General features: G+C 38.8%; 1 protein-coding gene across 12 annotated transcripts in view; it reads left to right on the top strand.

Annotated features, from left to right (window-relative positions):
• Nucleotides 1-26,333, top strand: part of SYT1 (synaptotagmin 1) — a 510,654-nt gene that overhangs the window by 436,401 nt on the left and 47,920 nt on the right. The gene's annotated exons all lie outside the window — the stretch shown is intronic.

Raw genomic sequence — 26,333 nt, 5'->3', positions numbered from 1 at the left:
TAGCAGAAATGAAAGTATGTGCTGTTAAATAAGATAGTTTGTACAAGGAGAGATCTTACAAAAAGTGGTTTTTTTATTCACCTCATGTTTAGAAGAGACTATTTGTAATTTCTCATCAGTTTATACAAACACAATGGGAATGGAGTTGTTTCTAATAACAACTAGGTCATGTTCTAGAAATAGAAACCTTTAGTGATGTCACTACGGTGGTGAGAGGACTGGAGACCATACCATAGGGAATGATCTCCAGTTGGCAAGGAGATGATGAATGAAATGATCTCATAGGTATGTGTTTGCTTATTTCTACAAATCTATGTTAGGACTAGAAAGAGTTGTGTCAAATACTCATACAGAACTCAGGAACTTGCTCAAACTACGTACTGCATTTGAAAAACATAAGGAGGGAAGGTCACAAAGTGAGGAAATCTGAGTTCCTCACTAGCTGTCTAGGTCCCTTCTTTTCCCCACCAAATTTTGGGTCCCCACACTCCCCCACTATGTGCCATTTTTTTGTCTTCAGGGAAACAAGGTGATCTCCCTTCCCTTCTGCTACTTCCTGTGCTTTTGGGGGCACAGGTACCCACTACTGCTATCTTTATAGAGGGACTGCCAGCCTGGGTCATAGCCCCTAACTTCTACTTACAGGAAAATAGAAGATGGAAACATTCCCATTTTCATCACATCTAGCTCTGTAATAAGCCAAGAGGCAGCAAGTACCCTTAAGGTTTAGCATAGTAATTAGAGTTTCCCTAGGAAATCACTATCTATCATGTGCTATCAGTAATGGTATTAACAGACCATAATGATAAGACAAACTTGTATTTTTAAGATAGCAGACAAGGGAACATCCATAATGAAGATTCATAGATTTTAAGACCAGGAAGGATCACATGACCATCTAGTCTGACCTCTGGCATTACACATTTTATAGAATTTTCCCCAGCAATTCCTAGATGAAATGCAATAACTTCTGGTTGAGCTAGAGCAAATCCTTTAAAAAGATATCCAGGCTTGAGTTATAGCTTCAAGTGGTGGAGAATTCATCCCATTTTCTGGTGTGTTGTTCCAATGGTTAATTCCCCTATTAATTCTTTTATTGAAACTTTTGCCTTTCTGAATTTGAACTTGTCTAACTTCATCTTCCAGCCATTAGATTTTTTTATGTATTTGTCTGCTAGATTAAACTGCCATCTACTATCAGAAATCTCTTATCGTTGGTAGGTACTTATATACTGTGATTAAGTCACCTCTTTACCTTCTGTTTGGTAAACTCAATAGATTGAGCTTCTAAAATCTTTCACTGTAAGACAGTTTTCCAGAACCTCAAATCATTCTTGTATCTCTTTTCTGAATCGTTTCTAATTTTTCACAATCTGTTTTGAAATGTGGACAACGGAGAAGTGGTACTGCAGGAATAGCCTCATCGATGCTGCATATGGAATGAATTGCAAATAGATGCTAACGTGCATCTTCTATGAGCCCTATATTGTGATCCTTTCAATAGCATTTTTTTACTACTTTGTATTCTAACCTATGATCAGGGTAAGTCTTTTGACTCAGTTACAGGGCAGACAGTCAGGACATCTGTATTCTACTCGCGGCTATGCTACAAACTTACTGATATTGGAAAACAGTAATTCAACTGTGTAAGTAGTAATGGGACTACTCATGTGAGTAAGGGGATCACAATGTGGCCCTACCCGCTAGGTACCTTGGCGCTCTCATCTGTTGAAAAGGGATGATAATTCCACAAAATTTTGTGAAATTTACAAACCTCAATGAATTAAAAGCATTCTGTCAACTTCAGATGGAAAATGTTATCTTAAAAATGTTTTGCAAATAAGCATGTTTAGTATTGCTCTAAGTGCTGAAATGCCTCAAATAGTGCTAGAGGTTATTTCTAGAAGGGAATTAGATTCTGCATTCCTTTGCTAGGATCAAACCGTACTAAAGATACCACCACTCCTCGGCAACAAGCAAACCCAACAGGACCCAGCAGTTCTAAGTGGGGGGTCTGAAAGTCACTGATCTGAGGTCAGTTGTAGATATATGAATTCCTGCCAGAACCTGTTTATTTGGAGCCGTTCAGAACATAATACAAAACTTATTCTAGGGTAGGTGTTTAAAAATAATAGCATAGAATTTAAATAAAAAATAATCAAGATGATTGATCACAGATGGCAGTGAATTACAGTCCTCCATGCTGTTGACCATCAGCATTTTGCAACACATGAATTGAGATCCCCTCCAAAAAAGTTTTGTTTGCCTGACCGTCACAAATAGCAATATCTCTAATATAAAAACCAAGGCCTTGTCTACACTACACAGTTTTGTCACAAAAGTCAGCATTTGTTGACAAAACAGCAGAGGTGTACACCCAGAAATGCTCCTCCCGCCAATGTGACTCCCCTGTTATGCCGACCTAATAAAACCACCTCAACGAGAGGCATGGGACTTATGTCAGTGTAGTAAGGGTGATGCCGTGACTGTGTAGATGCTGCGTTCCTTACAGCGGCTGTTAGCTGTCATTCTTGTCTGCTGCCTGGTTTCCACTCCAAGCCGGGCTGCCACCCAGGCTCCCCATTCTCTACTGGGAACCCTGCTGCCCTCTGGCTCCCTGCTCCCCACACTGAAAGCAGGCAGCCAGCTGGACTCCAGGCGTAGATCTCCCTGCCAGAGGCAAGAAACCCTGGGCAGCCTCCCCCTGCTCCTGGCTGGGAGCGTGGAGGCGAGAAGTCATGGGGGGCAGCTGGGCTCCCATTGGGGAGCTGCATGGAGCTGAGAGCCCTCGCTCTGAGTCCCCCACACTGCCCTTCTTCAGTTGGTGGAAGCGTTCCTGTCGAGGATGTGCACCTTTGACGGAAGAGGGAGGGTAGTGTGGGCATCAGTAATTACTGCGATGGCTGTAAGTCAGCCTAACATAGGTCAACTTATCTTTGTAGTGTAGACATAGCCTAAAGGTGACATGTTGGTTTAAAGTGGGGGAGTAGTTTTTAATATGGAATATCTTTCTCCCACATAAATCATGCAGAAGCAACTTTCAAAACCAAGACCCAGATTCTGCCCCCCCCCCCCACTAAATAGCATCTTACTCTGCAAGTAGAACTACTCTTGGAATAAGATGTTGTTCAGTGTAAGTTGGGGCAGCAGGATGTGATCCCAACGAATGAACTTTCCCAGTATAGTTTTGTGATTTCTGTCCCCCAAAAGCAAAAATTGCTTTTCATTTTGTAAAACTGAAAGTAGTGCATCACAGTGGAGGTGGGAATATGTGAACAATCAAACATGATCTTAAGCTGAATATTGCCCACACATTCAACAGCACTTACTGTCACTCGGAGGAGGCCATTAGCAGGAGATGGAAATTATGTAGGTGTCACATGGAAAAAAAAACTTAAAAGTTTGTGAAAAATAGAGACAAGTCTGCTGTTTTTCAAGTTAAAAACCATTTTATTTTTTGTTATCCTTTCCTGTTGTGAGAAGGGCATGCGAAAGGGGGAATAGGAAGGGATACAGCATTGTGTTACACCTGAACTCTGTGCCCCACAGAAGAGTTTGTTACCTGTATTGCATGTTCAAAGGAGGAGGCACACCCCAGTTCCTGTGGAATTCTGACATGGGCATGCTTCTGGGCAGCACACACATTGCAGTTGCATCAGAGACGGGGCAGCAGGTTTCCTTCATGCCTTATCCCACACCTTTTGGGTTTTGTTGCTGGTGTTGGTAAATGTGTGCAGTGCCTTTTTCACATGGAGGAAGATCCCTGTGCAGCATTTTAAGAGAGTAGGAACTAGTACCCTAAGGATATGTCTACTCTGTAGCTGGGAGTGACCCATCCAGCCCAGATACACAGACTCGCACTACCGGGTCTTGAGCGATAATGCTACAAATAACCATGAGGACATTATGGTTTGGGCTGGAGCTTGGGCTTGACCCCCTAGGCTTCAGAACCCCAACTCCAGCCCAAGTCATAACAACCCCATTGCTATTTTTAGCACACTAGCTTGAGTCTGTCTAGCTGGGCTGGGAGGTTCAGTGTAGACATATCCTCAGTCTTCCTCTGCCCTCTTTCCCCACATGGAACTGGCCATGATGTAGCCCAATAGCTTCATAAACCTTAATTTAGCAATTTGTGAAATTGTTGTTGTTGTTCTAAGACACCCCTGTTCAGGACAGCATTTTAATTTACCATTGTAGTCAGTGGGATTTAAGGACATACTTAAAGTTAATCGTGCATTTAAGTGCTTCCCTAAATAGGGATGGGCTTAAGTGCTTTCGGGAATGGGCAATAAACTTCTAGGCCTTAAACTTAATTGCAACATCAGGCAGCAACTATAGCAAGCCTTAGCTTGAAAACTGGAACTGCTTGGCCCTAGCTCATCAGCTCAACAGAACAAGTGGAAATTCTTGCTGTTGCTGAATGAGGGCTTCTGGCAAACAATTATGTATGTTTAAAAATGACATTTTAAATATTTTACTGCACTTTGATATCTGCAAAGTGTTATCTAGAAATGTTGGGTGTGAAAAGATTGTCTCTCTTTGCCAACATTTGGTAAGACCTTGCTACATGGTTATAGGTAAAATTTCCAGAAGCATCTAAGTAATTTAGGCACCTAAGTCCCTTTGCAAGTCAATGGGATATAGGCTCCTAAGTCCTTTAGGAGCTGTTCAAAATTTCATCTATATTATTTGGACAAGTTAAAAAGATTTCAAAAATGGGTTGCAACTCAGCCCCTCCATACAGCCCACAAAGTAAGCCCAGATTTACAGCTTCCTCCCTGCAGATACTGTCTGCATTTCCCCAGCAGGCATAAAGCCTGTGTGGCAAGCTCCTATGACACCTGAGCATAAAGAGTGAAGAGGGGCATGGCCGGAGTGCACTGCATTGGACAGTGACTTCAGAACCGTTGCCAGGTTCCATAAATTATGGCAACCCCTAGACAGCTCTAATCTATGCCAGAGTCAGGATTTAAGAAGAATTGGGAAGAGAATCGAACTGTAATTGGCTCCTTGGTGGTCCTCTCTGCAAAATCAAGCAGATCTTGGCATAAAAGAGAATCTAGCCCATAATCCAGCCCATAATGTTTCTAAACTAATCTCAGTATTAATGGATTATAATTAGAAAATACAATCAGATTTTCAGCATCTTTTTGTCTGCAAAGCAAAATATCATAAACATAAAACTATCCCAAGGGATCAAATTATATTACAACAGAAATAAAGCTACAGTTTCCTGTAATTAGAAATCTATTTTCAACACCACCTTCACATTTTAAAAAGCTTTCTTGGATGTCTTATTAAAAAAAAAAGTCATTGACAAGAAAAAAATAGTTTAGAGTCAGAATTGTTGAAGAGATAGTGAATGCTCATGAATTATGCTAGTCAGAACTTTCATTTTAATAACTTCATTAAAATATAAAAAACCTTAAAAGCCAGCCAACATGAATACATATAATATTGTAGAAGAGAAATACATTGAGTGCTGTGACCTTGCTACCAGCCATAATGAAAGAATAACACAAAAAACCTTAGAGGAAAAGATAAGAGATTTATTAATGGGCAAAATTAACAATAAAAAACAAACACCACAACAACTACATATCCACCAATATTAATCCTAAAGATTCCATCAGAGTCTCTACACTCTGTACAGAAGCTATCCAGCCATTTTAGGGTTGTCTGTAATGCCTATCACCTTAACATCTAAGCTGTCACTGACTGGCAGAAACACAGGCAAAAGATGAGTGCAGCCTGCATAGTTATCTAATCCCTCCCGAACAGCCTCATATGTGACACCAAGGTAAATTCTGTTTGTGTTAGATTGCCCACCTGCGCAGGGATGGGATCAACTCAAAATAATCAGGTGTATCATCTTCATAGCACCCTTGTGTTGAAACTGACTCTTCTATCTTGATCAAAATATCACCTGATGATGTCCTCCATATCACTGTGTAGACCAGAATTTACCTCTCTGATCCCAGCCTTTGTCTGCTCTGGCACAGCTGGTAATTTCTGTGCAGTCTTTTACCTGCACAGAAATTACCTGGCAGGTTGCTATTTTGGATCATAGAAAAGGCCTAAGGGAGTTGGTCCCTCCAATCCAACTCTGTCCTTTCCAATCCATCAGTTGATCATTTTCCTCAACTGGGGAAGCCAGTTCTGAGGCTGAAAGCTGGAGGGATTTGACATTTATATTGACTAAAAATCTCCATATTATATCAAAATTAAGAGCTGTAGACCCTCATACTTCAGGGCATACGTCAACCTGGGTTAGGAAGAAACCTTCCTTATGGATAGATTTTCCTATGTTTGTTCATTTGGAGAGTGAGTGGAGGAAGGGAAGAGAGGGTTGCACTTTCCACTGAATCATCTGCTACAGGCTACTTGACTGCAACAGCATATTGAATTAGATGGACCATCTAAAATATGGCAATTCCTACTAAGAAGGGACATTATTTCAGCAGAGTAAAATTGTTCTGCTATGTTTTCTTCCAATGCCTAGGGTGAGAAATAGATTGCACATGCCGATTAATGATTAAATTAGAATTGTACCAAGCTTGTAAACATTGCTCTCAGAAGCTTTAATACAAGCCCTTTACTACAAGCAAAAGACATATAGATTCATTCAAAATTAACATACAGTAGCTATTTTAGCAGCTGGATTATTTGATAGGGAGATAGTTCTAATTACATATATAAACCCCTATAGTAATACACATTGATCAAGGATAGCGTGATCAACAATCAACTGGTCAGATTGATAGATGAACCTTATAAACAAACTGGTCATTATCTCAACTTCAGATCTGAAAAAAAAAAAGTGTGGAGGAGGACGACTTATCCTTCCAGTGCTAATTTTCCATTCCTTCCCTTTACACTTTTAAAAAGTAATAATCTTGCCTTTTTAAAATTAGATTTTCTCATATGGTCTAATTTTAAGAGGATTTTTGTTTAATTTATGTTGTATTTGTTTTTATTCTGTTGTACAGCAACCCCAAGCAAGAGGAAGGCCTATCTACATATAATTATTATTAACTTATTAATAATTATGTTATTAAAATGTAGTTATTAATATCCAAGATTTGGCTTAACTCTATAAGAACATCATAACAATATGAGCAGCTGTGAAATAGATTCAGAAATACTAGCTAGTAGCTAGTGTTGCAGTGCTGGAGTTCTTGAGGTGATTAGTCAAACAGAGTTGCACATAGGCTTACCAGCAGGCCTAATTTGCTTTTAATAATACTGAAAGCTGCCGCAGTTGAGATACTGGCTGTAAAGCTGCTGCCTATTTCTTGGTTTTTGCTAAAATTGTTTATAAGAAACAATTTTTTTAAAAATATTATGCTAAAATCAGGGGGGGAAAGAACCAGAATAAATATATTTAGATTAATGCTTAAATTTTGGCAAACACTTGAAAAATATAGTTTAGGATTTTGCGAGTGGGGGAGGGACTCTGTAAAGCCACATGATTTGTAAAGGCACCACAAGCATTTTACTGACACTGCTGTGTGCTTCAAGTTCTAGGGAGCTTGTATTACTTTCTAATGAAATTATAAAACTGATTTGAAAATCTGATTACACCTTACGTACATTTTACATGCTTTTTTCCCCTTGTCTAAGCCCTGTGTGGGCAGGACAGGTGATTGATGTGACTATTTTGTGTGTGACTGTTTTATAGGCTTCTCTGTTCTGTTTCTAGGTGGGAAACTGGCATGTGTATGCATCTCAAAGGAAAGGGAAAAAATCACAAATTAGAGCCTTGATCCTATATTCCCACTGAAGTCAGTGGTAGTTGTTTACAGTAATAAGAATTGAGACGCCTAATGCCCAATACTGTGCTAAAAACATACCTGTGAATGTATAGGAAATAGTGGTTCTGGCACTTCTATTGCTAATGAATACTTTTCTTGTAATAAAATATATAGGAAAATGGGTTACATATTTCTTATTCTCTAGCAGTATTGCCAGTTTATATATACTTTTTCATGCGGTTTGTTTGTGGAAATTCATTTACTAGTCTGAAGACTCAAGGTTCATCGAATATGTTAGAAAATGTGTACTTGTCATAGGGAAGGCTCTCCCTTGATAGCTGGGAGATTAGATTGCCAAACAAAAATAAAAGCAAAGTTCCAAGTTACAAAACTATGCCAAATTAAAGCTCTTCTGTTTCAAGGTAAATAAAATTAGGAGAACAACACAATTTCTTCTCTCATTGAGTCCTGGATTCTCCGCTTTCAGTTATCCATTTCCTCTTCTGCTTTCTGTGAACATCAGCTTGATTCTGTAACATAATGTGCCTCCATGGCATTCTCTCCCCAGCAACTTTACCTGTCCTGGTTTATTTCCATAATCCTGCAGAAGTGACCGAGAAATCAGGATCATGGGCTTTGGTCATACCTGGGCAACACAACCCAAGCTGTCTTTGGGCTACTGGGTACAAAGGGGTAGAATATCCATTACAGTAACTTAGTTACATGGGAATTAACCACTTAAGAGGATAATGAAATAGCTACAGAAAATGTAGAATTACCATTTTTGCCTCTTTCAAAAGTAGGACGATGATGGAGCTGAGAGAGCAGTGTGTATCAATAGCTGCATGGTATAGTTTGTTGACTGCCCTTCTACAACAGCTGGGGTCCTGAAATCTCCAGTCCTTTTATTCTAGATGTTATCAACTTAAATTACAGATTTGGGGTTGGCGGGGGGAGTGAATTAAGAAGAGCTGAATGTACCTCATTATGCAAGAAAGTCGCTATGTCCATTCACTTGGGATCATACGAAATGAGGAAGACTGGGGGCATCATTAGAGTTCAGTGGCCAATGGAAATAAAAATGTCAGTGTTTTGAGTTTAACAATTTGGTAGCCATTGAGAGCGCTTGTGGCTCCCAGCACATTAGTGAATTATCAAAATTGACTGGGTAAAATGCCAATGACTGACTGTTCTTTTGAGACTATTTTTCATTGCATTGGGTAGCTTCTTGTTAGCACATCTGATGACAGTGCTGCACAAGTTTGGGGCACCACAGTTTAGGGAAGATGTGGATAAACTGGTGAGAGTCCAGAAGAGAGCAACAAAAATGATAAAATGTTTAGAAAACCTGAGGTCAGGTTAAAAAAAACTGGGTGTGATTACTCTTAAGAAGACTGAGGGAGACCTAATAAAAAGTCTTTAAATATGTTAAGGGCTATTGCAAAGAGGATGGTGATCAATTGTTCTCCATGTCCTCTGAAAGTAGGACAAGAGGTAATGGGCTTAATCTGCATCAAGGGAGACTTAGGTTAGATATTAGGAAAATGATTCTAACTATAAGGATAGTGAAGAACTGGAATAGGTTAACAAGGGTAGGCTGTGGAATCCCCATTATTGGAGGTTTTTAAGAACATGTCGTACAAACACCTGTGAGGGATGGTCTAGGCATACTTGATCTTGCCTCAGAACCAGAGGGCTGAACTAAATGACTTTTCAAAGTCCTTTCTAGCCCTATATTTCTATGATTCTCTTAAAAGAATAAATATTTTATGCCTTGTAATGAGAATATTTAATAGGCTGTGTCCCATGGTTAGTATAAACCATACAAAATTAAGTATATATAATACTTCATAATCGCATCTGTGTGTATCAGGTATATCTTTAGCAATTGGGTAATGTTTGCATGAGCAGGTGCAATGGGGGCACAGCAAATAAGGTTAAATTAAAATAAATTATACTAATTCATAATGCTCTTTATTGGCAAAAATACAAAATTTCAAATAATTTTAAAGGGAAAAAAAGCTCAGGAGAATTACCCACTTCCCATGTTAAGACACATCAAGCAAAGCAAGGATGCTGAAATATTGTATAATCATTTGAATAATGAGTTGATAAAACCTAAGGCTGAAATTTTTAAATTAAGGCACCTAAAGTTCGTCCCTGGGATAAGATTTGCAAGTGGGATTTGAGCATCTAATTGTCTTAGGTTCCCTTGAAAAGTCGTAGATTCATATATTTTAAAGCCAGAAAGGATCATTAGATCATGTAGTCTGACTCCTGTAAAACAGAGGCCATAGAATTTCCTCTTGTTATTCCTATACTGAGCCCAATAACTTGTGTTTGGCTAAAGCTTATCTTCTAGAAAGACATCCAGTCTTAAAGACTTCAAGAGATCGAGACTATTTCACTTGCCTTAGTAGTTTGTTGCAATGGTTAATTGCCTTCACTGTTAAAATTGTTTGCCTTGTTTGTAATTTAAATTTATCAGGCTTTAACTTCCAGCCATTGGTTGTTGTTATACCTTTAAAAAATCACCTTGAAAAATCATCATATTTCACCTTGAAGGTACTTATATATTATAATCAAGTCACCTCTTGATCTCCCTTTTAATAAACTAAACAGATTGGGCTTCTTAGGTCTCTCACTGTAAGGTATTTTTTCTAGCCCTCAAATCACTTTTGTGCCCTTTCTCTGCACCCTTTGCAATTTTTTTAGTGATAAGCATGGGCTTGCAACATGTAGATTTTTTTTTAAGATCAGAAGCTATGGATGTGCAGAAGATAAATAAAGGTTTGTTTGACTTCACGATAGCATCTGCAAAGTGTTGTAGAGCAAAGCTGTTCCAGCTGGTCAATATCTAGATTAAATCTGGGTTAATCTGAGCTGCATCTTCTTGGTTATAGAGTATTGGAAACTTTAGAAAAAAGTTTCATGTTACTTTGTAGATAAAATCTTTTAGATGTTTACAGAATTGTCTACTGCAGTGGAAACACAGCACTGTTTTGAGGGGGAGTCTTCTCTTCTTGCTAGTTTCACTCATGGTCCCTCATGCTAGGGCTGCTCCAAGTTTAAAGAGGTCCATTGGCAATTGGACCAACGTCCTTCCTGGCTGGTGAAGGCAAGTAGAGAAGTACTGTCTCAGCTGTTGCTGGAGATTGTCCATGTTACCTTGTGTGTATTCATGTGGAGGTGGGGGATATGGTGATGGCTATTCTTAAGAATGTTATTATCTGGCTGTGGTTGGGTCCCTGGGGTGCTTTGTGTCCATTTATTCTTTTACGTAAATCAGACGTCAAGAATTATGACATTCAAAAACTAGTCGGAGAAAACGTCAATCTCCCCGGTCACTCGATTATAGACCTAAAAGTCGTAATATTACAACAAAAAAACTTCAAAAACAGACTCCAATGAGAGACTGCTGAATTGGAATTAATTTGCAAAATGGACACCATTAAATTAGGCTTGAATAAAGACTGAGAGTGGATGGGTCATTAGACAAAGTAAAACTATTTCCCCATCTTCCCCCCACCACACACACACACTGTTCCTCACAACTTCTTGTCAATTGCTGGAAATGGGCCATTTTCATTACCACTACAAACAGTTTTTTCTCTCCTGCTGGTAATAGCTCACCTTAATTGATCACTCTCGTTAGAGTGTGTATGGTAATACCCATTGTTTCATGTTCTCTGTGTGTATATATATATATCTTCCTACTGTATTTTCCACTGCATGCATCCAATGAAGTGGGCTGTAGCCTACGAAAGCTTATGCTCAAATAAATTTGTTAGTCTCTAAGGTGCCACAAGTACTCCTGTTCTTTTTGCGAATACAGACTAACACAGCTGCTACTCTGAAACCTGTTAATCAGGAGTAACTCTTGGGGTGAGGTGTTTTGCACTGGTGTAAACTGGCACAAGAGAAGAATCAGGTCCCAAGTGTGCATGCTCTCCCTTTAGCTCTGTCTGCAACCTTTACCCCCACTGACCACATGTTTCTACAGACTTATCTTTGGACTCCAGCTTGGGTAGGACAGCATCCCTCCTAGGTGCCTCCATTCTTATTTCCCTGAGAGGAGCCAGAGGGTAATGGGTGGGCAATTGCGCCTCTGCATGTAAGATAACATAGGGGTCTATTCTGTTCTTCCTGATGCTCAATGTGTATAAGAGGCTGTTGGGAGGGTTAGTGAGGAGACAGAGACTACTGTGTAACTCAGTATGTTCATGTCTCTGCCTCTACCATATCTGACTTGGTTGGAATTCCTCTCTGAGTCCAGCTTTGTTTACCTTCTGGGTGCATTGCAAGGCCCATTTTTTTTTCCCAGGCATGTGGGAAGCAGGTTGGTAGATTTTATTTCTATGCCTGCTGTGGAGGAGGCTTTATTTTGTTATTAAGTCATCTGGGACACATTTCTTCATTTATTGCAAAGATATTCATAGTGAAAATTAAAATTATGTATGTGTCCCCCCCCAAAACCTGGGATAGATGTTCTTTTATGTTTTTTTTAATCAAAATCAATTAATCAATCAGCACATCTCCCATGTACCCTGGTCACCACCCCTCTCTGTCTGTCTAATATATTTATGCCATAATATCTAGGCATTGTCACAGTCAACTCAAAATCCTACAGAGGATGGGCTTTGCACTGATGGAGTACCCCAGTGGCCTAAGATAAGCTGACCAAAGACAGGGGTATATATATATAAAAGATTGTGCATTGTTCTGTACAACTGCCAACTGCAGAGACAAAAATTCTTTGCTGATTTGTATTTCACTCTGTTCCAATTTACTTATTGTGTGTCCAGTTCCAAGCCCTGGCTAAAATAAATTAATACAGTTTTTCTTTTTTGTTTTCTTTTACTGTTCATAACCATTCCCAGAAGCTATTACATTCCTCTTTATTTCTGATTGTACTGTATCCAGAGAGGACCCTGAATCTGGGGATTGCATTTCAACAGCCAGACTGAGTGACCTAAATCGTACAGATTTTATAAAGCAGTTTCTGCAGCTTCTGTTCACTCTTGATTTCAGCACAGAACACACAGAGTCCCTAAGCATACCATAGCCATTGCTATTTGCATAAGGGTTTGCTTACTTGGAGTCATTCCTAGTATAGACACATTGGCTTTCCTTGTTTACATTCTGTTTGCTATATTTTTCCCTTGTTTACAGTTTTAGCATATTTGAATGCTGATAGAAGATGAAAAGGAAGAATAGAATCACCCAAAGTGCTACCCAACACACATCTTGCTTTTAGAAAAACCCAATCGTTCTTCAGCAGTGCTTTGAGGTACATTCAAATCTGCTCTGGCATCTGTCCAGCCCTGCATAATATCAAGCAGGGGACGTCCTGTCTGAGAGAACAGATTGTTAGTTCAATTATACTCCTGAAATTGAGTTAAATTTCCATGAAATCTGCTTCAAAATGTGAAGAGCCCCAGGGGAATTTTTTTGTTTGTCTTCTATTACGGCAATCAGGCATATCAAATGGAAGAATGACATATATTGTATACGTGTGTGTTTTGTATGCTGTTTGTGGTTGTTTAGTTCACGTGTTGGGTAATAAGGCAAAGGTGAACTGCTGTAGCTTGAGAATGTTGATAGTGCTGCCATCTAAAGACAAAATCCAGCAGTTGTACATGCCTCAGTAATGAGAAAGGAGGAGCTGTGACTTTTTTACATTTAATTGTATAATAATGTTATATTATAACCAAAAGGAAATTAGGAGTGCTTTAAGATTCTACCTGTGTAAAGATGACTAAAGGAATTCCTCAACAACATAGCAATCTGTTTATATGATAGGTTCGGGTCAATAGTTTTTAAAATGATCTTTGTATATTGTACTACCTGGAATCTTCAGGACCGACTTGGTAGCAACCACTCTACCAGTACCTTATGTTGTTGTTGCCAGAATAATAACAGTATTTCCCCAGGCGCATCACATCTGGTGTATATACAAGCATGATGAGGTTTCCCTGAACTTTTTACTGCATCACACAACTTTTAGTTCACTTTCTGGCAGAGACCCAATTATCCATATGGTACAAACTTGCTCTGCATTGATTTCAATATTGTTTTAATAAAATATATTCTTCTAGTTACATGGATCCTGTCACGCCTGGTTTTACATGATTTACCTTTGATTTTTCACTCTCCATTTCTGTACTCTCTCTAAAGTTTGAAAACAGTATTTCCCCCTCCACCTGTTTTGTCCTTTCCTTTACAATGAACATTTATTTCCCTGCCTCCTAACTTCACACATTTCTTGGGAAACACAAGCCAACACAGCTTTAACTTACCTTAGGTCATAGTATGCCACTCCTTCGCAGGTTGATAATATACATACTCACAAATTGTCCCATTTATTTCAGTGTAGAACTTGCCTCCACCTTCAGTTTTTGAAACATCCTTGTTTAAAAAAAGGTCAGCAGTGTCAGCACAGGTTTGAGAAAAGGGTTTGCAATTTAGCTAGAGCTCTCTCTGATGGGGAGATGGCTGCCTCTCAAGAATCATGAAGGAACTTTGTCTATTATTCATTTTTAATTTCTTGGTGACAGTTGGTGGATTTTTGTTTTTAGCTTGAAGAGGGTTGGGGGTAGTTGTAACAGTTTATAAAATCCAGAGGACCTTTCCCAATATGCCAGTTTAAGAACGGTCAAATCGAGGTCTTGAGAGTGTCCCTTTTCGTTGAAAAATGAGAGAGAGAAATGCTTATTAATGTCTATGCTGTATCTTAGGCAATTCATGGCTTTTAAAATATTCTGCTTTTTACTTGTAAGGCAGTAACTTTTTTTACATTTACGTATAGCACTCTTTGATTCTTTCCTGCAATTTTCCTGTCAATTTTTACTTGTAAAAAATGAAATTGGACTGTATAGCACGTATTCCAAAATGGAATTTAAGGCATAGAAAAACAACAACATATGATCAGATATTGCCTAGCACGCTGATCAGATATTGTCTAGCAAGCTAATCAGAATGTAGGAAAGACAATAGGATATACTAGAAACAATAAATCATTTGATGACTTAATTAGGTTAGCATGACTTCCACACAGTGATATACTATAGTTTCTTAAAACCAAATCACAAAGAAAAGTATTTGAAAGTAATGTCATGCAAATTGTCAGGAAGGCAATAACCTTGGCTTTCCAAAAGACACCAAGAGGTGCAAGCTATGCATCACCACAGATTGTTAAGGCTGAAAGCATGCTCACACGATGGGTTTGATAAAGATCATAAAACAAAGTAACGTAGAACAGTACAAACTGTGCAATAGCCACACTAACCTACGTAAAGCTTGTGCATGTATTTATTTATTTATTTATTCGTTCATTTTTGGCATGCACTCTTTCTCTGAGAAGGTCTGAGTAAACCCAAGTATTAGGATTGGTTCAAATGCATATTTTTCAAGCTTTACATCAACTCATTTACAGGATGATATCAAACATGCTGCTCTGCTGTATCTTTTGGGTATTACTGGAGTAAAGCTTAACATGCGACATATTAAAATAAAGACAGTTTAATGTAATAAAGAACTTTATTAAAATAACAAGGATCTTTTGCAACAGTTTTATGTCAATTTTCACTGAGTTGGGATTTTAGAAAGTTGCAAGCTCCTGTTTATTCCTTTGCATAGTACAAACAAAAAAGTGGCATTCAGTTAAGTTAAGCAGCAGCAAATTTTAACAGGCAAGAGGAAAGACCACATATAATTAACCTCTGGAACTCACTGGCAAAGGATACTGAGTCAAATAATACAGTAAGTTGCAAAATAGAATTGTTGGCATCAAGACCAGATTTTTAAACGTATTTAGGTGTCTAACGGTACTGATAGGATCCTCCTAGAGAGATTTTCAAACATGCCTAGGCACTTAACTCCCATTGAAATTAATGGGAATTGAGCACCTAGGTGCTTTTGAAAATCTGCTGGGCACCTAACTGTTTCTTTAGGCACCTATATACCTTTAAAAATCTGGCCCGCAAGGTCTGCCTCTGATCCGGTTGAAGATAATGACAAAACTCTCATTGGCTCAGTGGTAAAAGATCAAGCCTTTATATACTGTGAATAAATTAGAGGGCTGGTACTCAGTTATACTAAGGCCCGGCAATTACAGACCTGTAAGTTTAACATCAGTACCAGGCAAATTAGTTGAAACAATAGTAAAGAATAAGATTGTCAGACACATAGAAGAACATAAATTGTTGGGCAAAAGTCAGCATGGTTTCTGTAAAGGGAAATCATGTCTTAGTAATCTATTAGAGTTCTTTGAAGGGGTCAACAAACATGTGGATAAGGGGGATCCAGTGTACTTAGATTTCCAGAAGGCCTTTGACGAGGTCCCTCACCAAAGGCTCTTACGTAAATTAAGTTGTCATGGGATAAGAGGGAAGATCCTTTAATGGATTGAGAACTGGTTCAAAGACAGGGAACAAAGGGTAGGAATAAATGGTAAATTTTCAGAATGGAGAGGGGTAACTAGTGATATTCCCCAGTGGTCAGTCCTAGGACCAATCCTATTCAACTTATTAATAAAATGATCTGGAGAAAGGGGTAAACAGTGAGGTGGCAAAGTTTGCAGATAGTAGTTAAGACCAAAGCAGACTGTGAAGAACTTCAAAAAGATCTCACAAAACTAAGTGCTTGGGCAACAAAATGGCAAATGAAATTTAATGTGGATAAACGTAAAGTAATGTACGTTGGAAAAAAATAACCCCAACTATACATACAATATGATGGGGGCTAATTTAGCTACAACTAATCAGGAAAGAGATCTTGGAATCATCGTGGATAGTTCTCTGAAGACATCCACGCAGTGTGCAGCGGCAGTCAAAAAAGTACACAGGATGTTAGGAATCATTCAAAAAGGGATAGAGAATAAGACAAAGACCATCTTATTGCCCTTATATAAATCCATGGTACGCCCACATCTTGAATACTGCGTACAGATGTGGTCGCCTCATCTCAAAAAAGATATACTGGCAGTAGAAAAGGTTCAGAGAAGGACAACTAAAATGATTAGGGGGTTGGAACAGGTCCCATATGAGGAGAGATTAAAGAGGCTAGGACTTTTCAACTTGGAAAAGAGGAGACTAAGGGGGAATATGATAGAGGTATATAAAATCATGAGTTGTGTGGAGAGAGTGAATAAGGAAAAATTCCCATAATATAAGAACTAGGGGCCACCAAATGAAATTTATGGGCAGGTTTAAAACAAATAAAAGGAAGTTCTTCTTCCCACTGCGCACAGTTAACCTGTGGAACTCCTTGCCTGAGGAGGTTCTGAAGGCTAGGATTATAACAGGGTTTAAAAAAGAAATAGATAAATTCATGGAGGTAAATCCATTAATGGTTATTAGCCAGGATGAATAAGGAATGGTGTCCCTAGCCTTTGTTTGTCAGAGGGTGGAGATGGGTGGTAGGAGAGAGATCACTTGATCATTACCTGTTAGGTTCACTCCCTTTGGGACACATGGCATTGGTCACTGTCGGTAGACAGGATACTGGGCACAGGACACTGCTCTGACAAGCAAAGGAACCTTCAACTGGACAGAAATCTCCCCACATAATACCCCTTGTTTATTAATTAAAGACACTTTAATTCATATTATATCTTCTAATGCAAGTAGCTCTATAAAGAATCTTTTGGGCTTAAGCTAATGCCTACCTGAGCTTTTTCAGATGTGCAATCAATAGGGAAATACTTGACTACATCCAATTTTAGTCATCTATCAGCTAACTGAGATATCCAAATTCAAAAAGGAGCATTCAGAAGAATCAGGTGGAGTTAAGTTGTTAACTCCACAAACCCAAGACTGGATTTGAATGAGAGTTAAGCCCAGTGACAAATGATAAAATGTTATTTAAATGAGAGTTGTGGCCATTACTTCAGACCACTACTCTGACATTTTCCAAGAGGTAAAACAAAGAGAGATGACTAAAAGGGAAAGAGAAATGAATGATATATGTCTGGATTTGCCACTAACCTTCCCATCAATGTAAATTATAGTATTTCCCATGGCCTGGGCACCACTGTTGTGCATGATCCAGTTGATATAGTTGATGGGGAGGCAGAAAATCCAAGATAAATGGTGAGTTTCTGTTCTGATTTATAAGTTTCTTTGCCTGTATTGATGCCTTATGTTTATGTAATAGGAAACAGAATTTGATTCAGAGAGTTTAAGGTAGAGTGTAGCTCATTGTATTGTAGTAAATAGGGCAGTGGCGAGGACTCAGGAGACCTGAACTCTGTTTCCAGCTCTGCCACTGACCTGTTGCGTGACCTTGGGCAAGTCACTTCATCTCTCTGTGCCTCTGTTTTCCCTTCTACCATTTGTATTGTCTATTAAGGTCTTGAGGTAGAGGCTAGCTCTTACTGTATGTATGCATAATGTGACCTCTAAGTGCCACTGTAACAAACATTAATAATAGAATAGACAGAGCTGGTATGGCATCTTCTCTGTATGTATATATATACTCTTCTTATATGTTCCATTCTATGGATCTGATGAAGTGGGTTCTAGCCTACGAAAGCTTATGCTCAAATAAATTTGTTAGTCCCTAACAAGTACTCCTCCTTGTTTTTACAAGTTCTTTGAGCCCTTCTGCACTCAGGAGCACTAAGCTGTGGGAGTTGTCTGCCTCCTTTTGGCCTTGCAATCCAGGCTGACCTTTTCCCCATATATGTGGCCATATTTCTATTGTTTATTATTTGTGGACTGTACAAACAGAACAAAAAGACAGTCCCTACTACAAAAAGCTTGCACTCTAAGTAACTGTTCAGAATAGTCAAGTTAAACAAGAACCAATTTGTGCTAAATGTACTTGCTCCTCCCTACCACCTTAACATGAGAGTTGGGAATCATATTGGTGGGCAGACAATTTTGTGCACATATGATAAATGTTTGGGGTAGAGCTTTTGTTTTTCTTGGTTTATTTATAATTCATTGCTAGTGGCATGTAAATTTAAGAATCATATGATATTAATCCAACCCAGTACTTACAATAAAATGCAGGTTGAAAGAATCGTGACTGAAAATGCAATGGAATGCATTTTTATACCCACAAAAAAGTCAGTTTTGCTGTTCTCTGTTCTCTCGTTTAACTTTCCCATGTACTCAGTCCTGCTGATTGAATTAGACAAAATCTCCGCTCCATTCTGTAGTGGTATGTACCTGAATTTTGCTAAACTATTTGGTACCTCTGTAGCTGAAACTGTCTCAAGTTTCCACTGAATCAGATAATTCTTATCAGATATCCTTGAGGATGATAAGAGGATCAATGCTGTCACCAAGTGCAAAGCAGCACAAAATTATGGTTCAGTTTAGAGCTGTTCACTGCCATCCTGGTACTGTGTGGCAAGAGTTTTGAATGATTTGAATATGAGATTTCTGATACAATAATTTCTGCCATGAATGAGACCTGAAATGATTACTTGTCCCTGTAGGGTAAATGGAACAGCTCATCATGAAGGTCTTTGTAGAGATAATGCATATAACTATTAGGAAGATTTAATATTCTTGGTTGAAATACCAGGTCTGCAGCTCAAGGGTTAGGAAGGATGGTTAAGCTTTAAAATTATTTGGAAGCAGCTGATTTTAAGTTGCCATGGCAAAGGATTTTCAGACAATGAGAGGCTTTTACATTAATAGCATTGTAAGACTTGTTGTGATAGAATTGTCTTACTGAAGAGCAGCCTCTTTTTTGCTCCTGCCGACACACACGCTGATAAAATCATAAACTAATTATATAGTGTTATAATGATTTCTGGATACCTTCTCTGAGGGCTTTGTAACTGGGTTGGAGATTACTTTTCTGATAGATTTTTCTAATAGGACCTGTACTATTCAATATTTTTATCAATCAATTATCAAAATATGCCCCAGGACTATAAAAATGCTGCTTTATGGAAATGACTGAGAATTTCAGTTATGTTCGTCTGTTAAACTAGAGGCATGGCTGACTGTGAATAGGCTGCTTTTTACTTGGAATGGAAAATATTTTCTTATGGTTTATTGTGATTTTCCTTTAGATTCTTCAACTTTGGGGCTGCAGTGGACTCTATGTGCTGCTGATGTTCAGTTGCACATTTTCTCAAATCCAGATTGTGTCTTTTCTACATTCCCAGTGTGTATCCAAGATAGAGGGCTGGAGAAGCATGATCTGGCTGAGGTTTAACCGGGATAGGACTGACGCTTTTTGGTAGGGGAATGTGTTTGAAGGAATTGATAGGAGTTTATTCTCCTCCCTCTTTTGGATTCCTGGGGTTGTCTATCCTTTTCCAAGATCTCCATAGAAGCAGTAGTAGCCGATAGTGCCCCTTTCTGTGTATGGCTAGCTAAAAAATAAAGCAGCTTCTCTTTTGTAATGCAGAGCATGAGTGAAATTCTGACTCTGTTAAGGTTAGTGCGAGTTTTGCTATTAACTTCAATGAATCCAGGACTACACCTCTTGTCATTGTTATCTACGTCTTTGTAGCCTGGGAGACAGATCCTCTCCCCCAGTTCCAGGTGCTTTGCACTTCTCAGATGGTACAAAATGGCTGGAATCTGGCCCTACTAACTGAAAATTTGTCTGGCAAAGGGAATCTTTCAAATGGCATAAATCCAGCATAAGCAGCCCATGTATTTACTGCCCTTCTGGTGTATGGGGCATGTTGGAGGTGGCGGGGGGGAGGGCGGGGAGGCAAGATAGAGTGAAGCAAGTCGGTGCCCTGCCAATTCTCAACTGGAGTTTGGTCCCTTGGGAACTACAGCCCACTGGTGTAAGCTGGAATAGCTCCTAGGCTGCTCAGATTTACACCAGAGTCACAACTGAGGAGTAGTAAGTAGCTGACTGACTGCACCCTACCTGCTTCTCATCCCTCTCCTGTCCTACTAGGCCTCAGTAACAAAGAGAATATGGGCCAATATTATATGGCAGTGTTCCTAACTGGGAGCTGTCCACTTCACCCAGTCAGAAGCCTGCAATGGGTGCAAAATACTGCTGCTCACCTCTGATGTGGGAGAGGATGTTGGAAGCCCTGTGCTCTGTGTTTTGCCCTTTCTCCCTATTGGCTTTGGGGTGAAATTCCAGGTGCTGATTGCAGTCATGGATAGTCTGGAAGTCAATATTTTGAAAAGCCCCTTCTCTCCCTTGCTGCAGTGACAGGATAGACTGTCACTAGTCACTCCTGAGATAGAGCTCTCTAGGCTGACAACAAGGCTGTTTTGGCAGCGTCGCATCTTCATTTCCTGTGGCACTCTGTCAGACCAGAGTCTGATGGGCTTCAGGACATAGTATGAGGCACATTTGTTCTGACAAGCTTTTAATTAAGGCTTTCATGAGAGGCTTTTAATTGAATTGTTGCTTGACGCTGACCACTTCCTTGTTTGTGGTTCAACAGGTCTAGATAGATTTCAGTGGGGAGAGGGTTATAACTGTAGGTTTTAAATGTAGTTATTAGTTATGTACTATATGGGAGTGCACTGTTTCCTATAAGTTAGCATGGTACAAAGGCTGCCTAACTGAGCTGCTGTGCTTGAGTTGAGAACTGAAGCTCCATTACAAAGCATTGGTTTTGCCATCTATACTGCAGCCCAGGCAACCTATTTAACCTATTAGCAATAATAGCAGCACGCAAGATAAAGGGGGTCTGACAGCACGTTGCAAATATTGTCAATTTAATTGTGTATTGTAAGCTATATGAAGCACCCAAGTCATGGTGATGTACAAGTGTAATACATTTAAACAATTATTTTAAAATAAATAGATTAATCCAATGAATCTCCAGTCCATATATTTTTGTAGTAGCATGTGGCCTTTTAGCTACTCAGCAGGGGCAGCTCCAGGCCCCAGCAAGCCAAGCGCATGCTTGGGGTGGCATGCCGCGGGGGGCGCTCTGCCGGCGCCGTGAGGGTGGCAGGCAAGCTGCCTTCGGCGGCTTGCCTGTGGAGGGTCCGCTGGTCCCACGGCTTCGGCGGACCTCCCGCAGGCACACCTGCCTGCCGTGCTTGGGGCGGCAAAATGCCTAGAGCCACCCCGGTACTCAGTTCCCATTAAAGCACATGGCTGTTGCACAGAAGGGCTTAAAAACCCAAACAAACTCCAAACCCTGCTCAGCTTTGAAAATCTCAGTCATTAACCCTTGAAACTAGCCAAATTATTTACCCTGGGTGAAATGAAAAGATTAGGTAAGGATTGTAGAGGCAACTGAAATTATTCACAAAGCTATATTAAATGATTTATCGTATCCCCCTGAAAAGATGTGAAAAGAAGTCATTTTGAAGGAGCCAAAGATATTAAAATCTGCAAAAGTATGGCTAGAAAAGATTCTAAACTGTTGAGATTAAGATGGTTACATGATAATGGTAATTTAAAAAAAATGTTACTTATAGATACAGAAATATAAGAGAAAACATAACTGCCAGTTGTTGATCTTGTTAGCACATGACAAATTTCACTCAGAGACCCCCAACTTTGAGAAATAACCACACTGCAGGATTTTCACATGTTCAAAACTCCTCTGAAATCTTAAAGGGCCATAATTTAAATCTGCAGTGAGATTTTAGAGTACTTTTGATCATATGGTTTGCTTTTTTTTAATTAAACTTGTATTGGTATTTTCAATATAGTTGACAAGATATTAATTCCAATCCAATTCTCTTTATTTAAAAACAACCATAAAAGATCCTAGGCTTGATTTTCAGATGTGTCAAGGTCTCAGTCATCTTTCTGACTACACTGAGCCTGGCAGAGGAGAAAACTGACCCCCAGCATACCTTAGAGATGCCACAGGGCTGCTTTAACATACAGTGGCTGCAAACAGTGTCTCAGGGGCCATTCCACTGACTGGACACATTCACAGAAGCAAACCACACTCTGGCCATACGGCAACTGCTCCTGCTGTGTGGAAGAAGATGCAGTGGGTGGTATAAAGACATGCCACAGTGGCCTCCCCTACATCGGGGAATACCCAGTTGTCCTTTATAGTCCTGTTAGCACCAGTGGAACAATCTGATATAGGGACATGGCCCCTTTTACACATGAGAGAACCTATACGCTGAAGTGGATGAAACAGGAAATTAATCATTTAACACTTTTAAAGTTTTGTGACAGAATAATTTTCTATGCCACAGAAGTAATAATAACAATGAAGGTAAAAGTAAATGAAAAGTAAAACTGAAAGTTTTAAAACTGAAATATGTCAGAAAAAATGTACCATCAAAAGGGCAACTAGAACAAATAGCTGCAATTTGGGATGGGTTACAATTAACAATAGAACTCTATAATTTCCAACAGAAAGCTATTTATCTACTAAACAAGAGCTTGTAAATGTGAGCATTAATGAACAAATAAATCCCTTGAGTGGGAATAATCCTCCATCTGGAGCACTACTGTACAGATGCCCTCAAGTTGCCCCCACATCAGACCACAGGAGAGCAACTTGTAGTTTTCAGAACCAGGGCAATATGGAACTAATGAATGAATAAACATCCAGCAGACAACATTAAGCGAATGGTCCACATCTATGTTCATCACTGGCAGGCATTTAGAATACACACATCTGTGCACTTCGCTACTGTCAACAAATGCATTGCAGAGTTTTTGATGATAAGTGAACGTCTCTTATTTTCGAAGTATTTATTTTTCCATCTGGATTTTCACCTATACATTTAGGAATTGGCAATACATGAAAGAAGAATGGAACTAAACATGACAGAATTATTTGAGATTTCAATAAGGTGTATGTCAACCTTGCTGCTAAATGTCTAGAAAACCAAAGCCCACAAATTCTAGTGGGATTCAGGAACCATAGAATGAAGAAAATGGTTTCAAAAGCCTAAGATATTGCCATGTAGTAGGTATGATAGCACTATTCAGCGTAAAAAATGGCCCCATATTGATGCCTTTTGTGGATCACATATTGGATTGGAATCAGGGCAAACCAAACTACTGTGGATGATAGCTTGGGAAAACAGCATAACTCACTGCATAATAGACTTAGAGTGGGAACATAATGTCAGTTTGAGCGGCAACAACTTTCTGTTGGCAGAAACTTTCTCCTCAGAGTGGAAAGTAGATTCCAAAGCATCCTGGGTAAACTGCAAATACTGTGGGATGTATTTGCCAAAGGGGCAAAAAAGCTCATTGCAAATGTAGCCATAAGTGTAGCAGTGCAGTGCTGTGTTTTGTTCCCCAGCAAGGGATTTGTCTTTTTTGCCTTTCTTTATTGGTCATGTCTAGTCATTCTTACTGCTAGCTACTAAAAATGCTTTCTTTTCTCTTATGACTGGGTGACATTCTATACATAAATTTGTGCAGCCCATTTTTGTAATGAATTTGCATAGCATTTTTCCCCTTTTGCACATTTTTATTACTTCTTAAATAACGAAGCCAATTTATGTGCAACCCAATCATTTTGGAGGAATTAGAGTTTTATCATTACATTTTAAATTACATTGCGAGTCCAGTGCACACGACGGAACGTGGAGTGGAGATTCAGTTTTCACACAAAAATACTGGAGAATTGTAGCCCCCATACTATATTGCCAGTTTTAATGTATGCTTCCCTGCTATATCATAACATGTTTTGAAGAGTCACATCTACCTATGAAAGAGTATGTTGATTCTGTTTTCTTGGCATATATGAAAGAACTTTATTGTTCTTTGTATGTGAGGCTTAATCGGCTTTCTCCTGAATTACACAGACAATATGTTTCTTAATTTGTTTGTATATAGGGTGTTTAATATCAAAAACTCTGAATTATTGTTTGATTGTTTAGCCTTTTCCAATAATGATTATTTACAAAGAGTAATTTATTGTAAACATCTGGTTTGTGGATATTGGTATCCAATTTGGAATAAGCTAACTATTACACTGAGAACTGTTCTTTAAATATCTAGGTTTAAGAATGTAAAATGTAATCATATTTGTCAATGAATTCTTGTGGTATTTGAATGTCACTTTTGTTTGCTATATTTCTTGTGGATAATTAGAGTTTTATGCATATTCATTGCTTATCTGGCCACCCTATTAGCATTTAAAATGATTCTTTCTTCCTTCTTTTTATACAGTTGACAAAATATTCAGTGAAATATTCAGTGAAATATCAATATGTTTCCACAGAAAATTAGCAACCAAGATGTTCAGGAGATTGTGACCTAATCATGGCATCATGAATCCTTGCTGTGCTGGATGGATTTTTTTATATAGAAGTTGTTAAGAGGTTTCAGATTTGCTTAGTCATTTGAGACACAATAACTTTCTCGTTGTGAGTTCATTCTGAGAAAAAAAAACTTTTTAAAAAACATGTAGAAAATGACTAGGTTAATCAAAATAAACCCAGCCAGGGTCATGCCAAATACGCCATCTGTTGAGAGAGACAGTGTCCTGACAGTCCAGTTTAGAATTATTCAGTCATTTTGACTGCAACCACACTGATTACCTTCCTTACTCTGCTAGTGAGTTCTGACAGTTGACCCTGCTTCAACACTCATAAATACGCTATCATGCAAGGTACTGTACCAATTCGACAATATGGGGAAATCTTACTTTTCATTTTGGTGTTTGGAACGAAAGGGACCTTTTGCCTCAGATTCCTCTCTCAGATTAGTACAATATCCATCCAAGTGGTCACACAATGACTTAACATGGAGAACTTAGGAGCTTTATTTAATACAGTGGTTGACATTAACAAGTCCGCATTTGTCAATATTTAGCCATAGAGTGCAGTCTCAGACACTTGTTTTACATATAACCATTATGTGGTAAGTGTTGTTAAAAGTTCAATTTTAATTGGCACTTCTCTACTGTTGGAGGAAAAAAATTTACCTACTGCCTAGGACTCATCTAAAAAATCAGAGTTAAAGGACTGTCTCAGCTGTAGTCTCTGGAACTGTAAAAAAGATGGTGTTTACATATAGCATTCGTGGTTTTCACATTGCATTTAGATTTTAAGTATTTCAGGCCAGGGATTATCTCTTAATGGTGCCTATTTGACACTATCATCAAAACATAACGGATAATAATATATCACATTTCTGTATTTTAATACCAGAAATAACAAATGTTAAAGTACAGAACTCGTTACCAGAATTTTATGATTCGGAAAAACATATTACCCAGTAAATGGTCACCTGAGCAAATTTCTGAATAACATGAGTCATGTAGACTTGTTTTAGTGGCTCAGACATATAAACGTGTCACAAAAGCGCAATGATTTAGAGAACAGAGAAACATTTTTTTCCAGTGCCAGAATACCAGAACTAAGGGGAATTTGGAAGCCTGATGCTTAGAATTTTGAAAAGCTCCTTGGGAAGGGAAGAAACTAATTTAATAAAGAAAGACACAGTCCATAGGTCATTTAACTCCAAAGCACATATCGGGAAGATGGCCAAGAGCTAAAGTGGACTCCTTTCATTATTTTCTAGACATGGATAAGATTGCCAAGAGCAAAGAAAGACATCCTCTTTTCAAATCATTAAAGTAGAATCTTTAGTTGATCCTCCAACACTGTTGAGTGTAGATAGCAAAAATTACACATGATTACACCACTAAAGGAAGTGAGAATAGAAAATAGATTAAGTTTTTGTTCAAGC

Source organism: Mauremys reevesii, linkage group 1 (genome assembly GCF_016161935.1).
Source record: "Mauremys reevesii isolate NIE-2019 linkage group 1, ASM1616193v1, whole genome shotgun sequence".
Classification (NCBI taxonomy): domain Eukaryota; kingdom Metazoa; phylum Chordata; order Testudines; family Geoemydidae; genus Mauremys; species Mauremys reevesii.
Note: the sequence above shows the minus strand (reverse complement) of the source record. Positions and strands in the feature narration are given on the sequence as shown.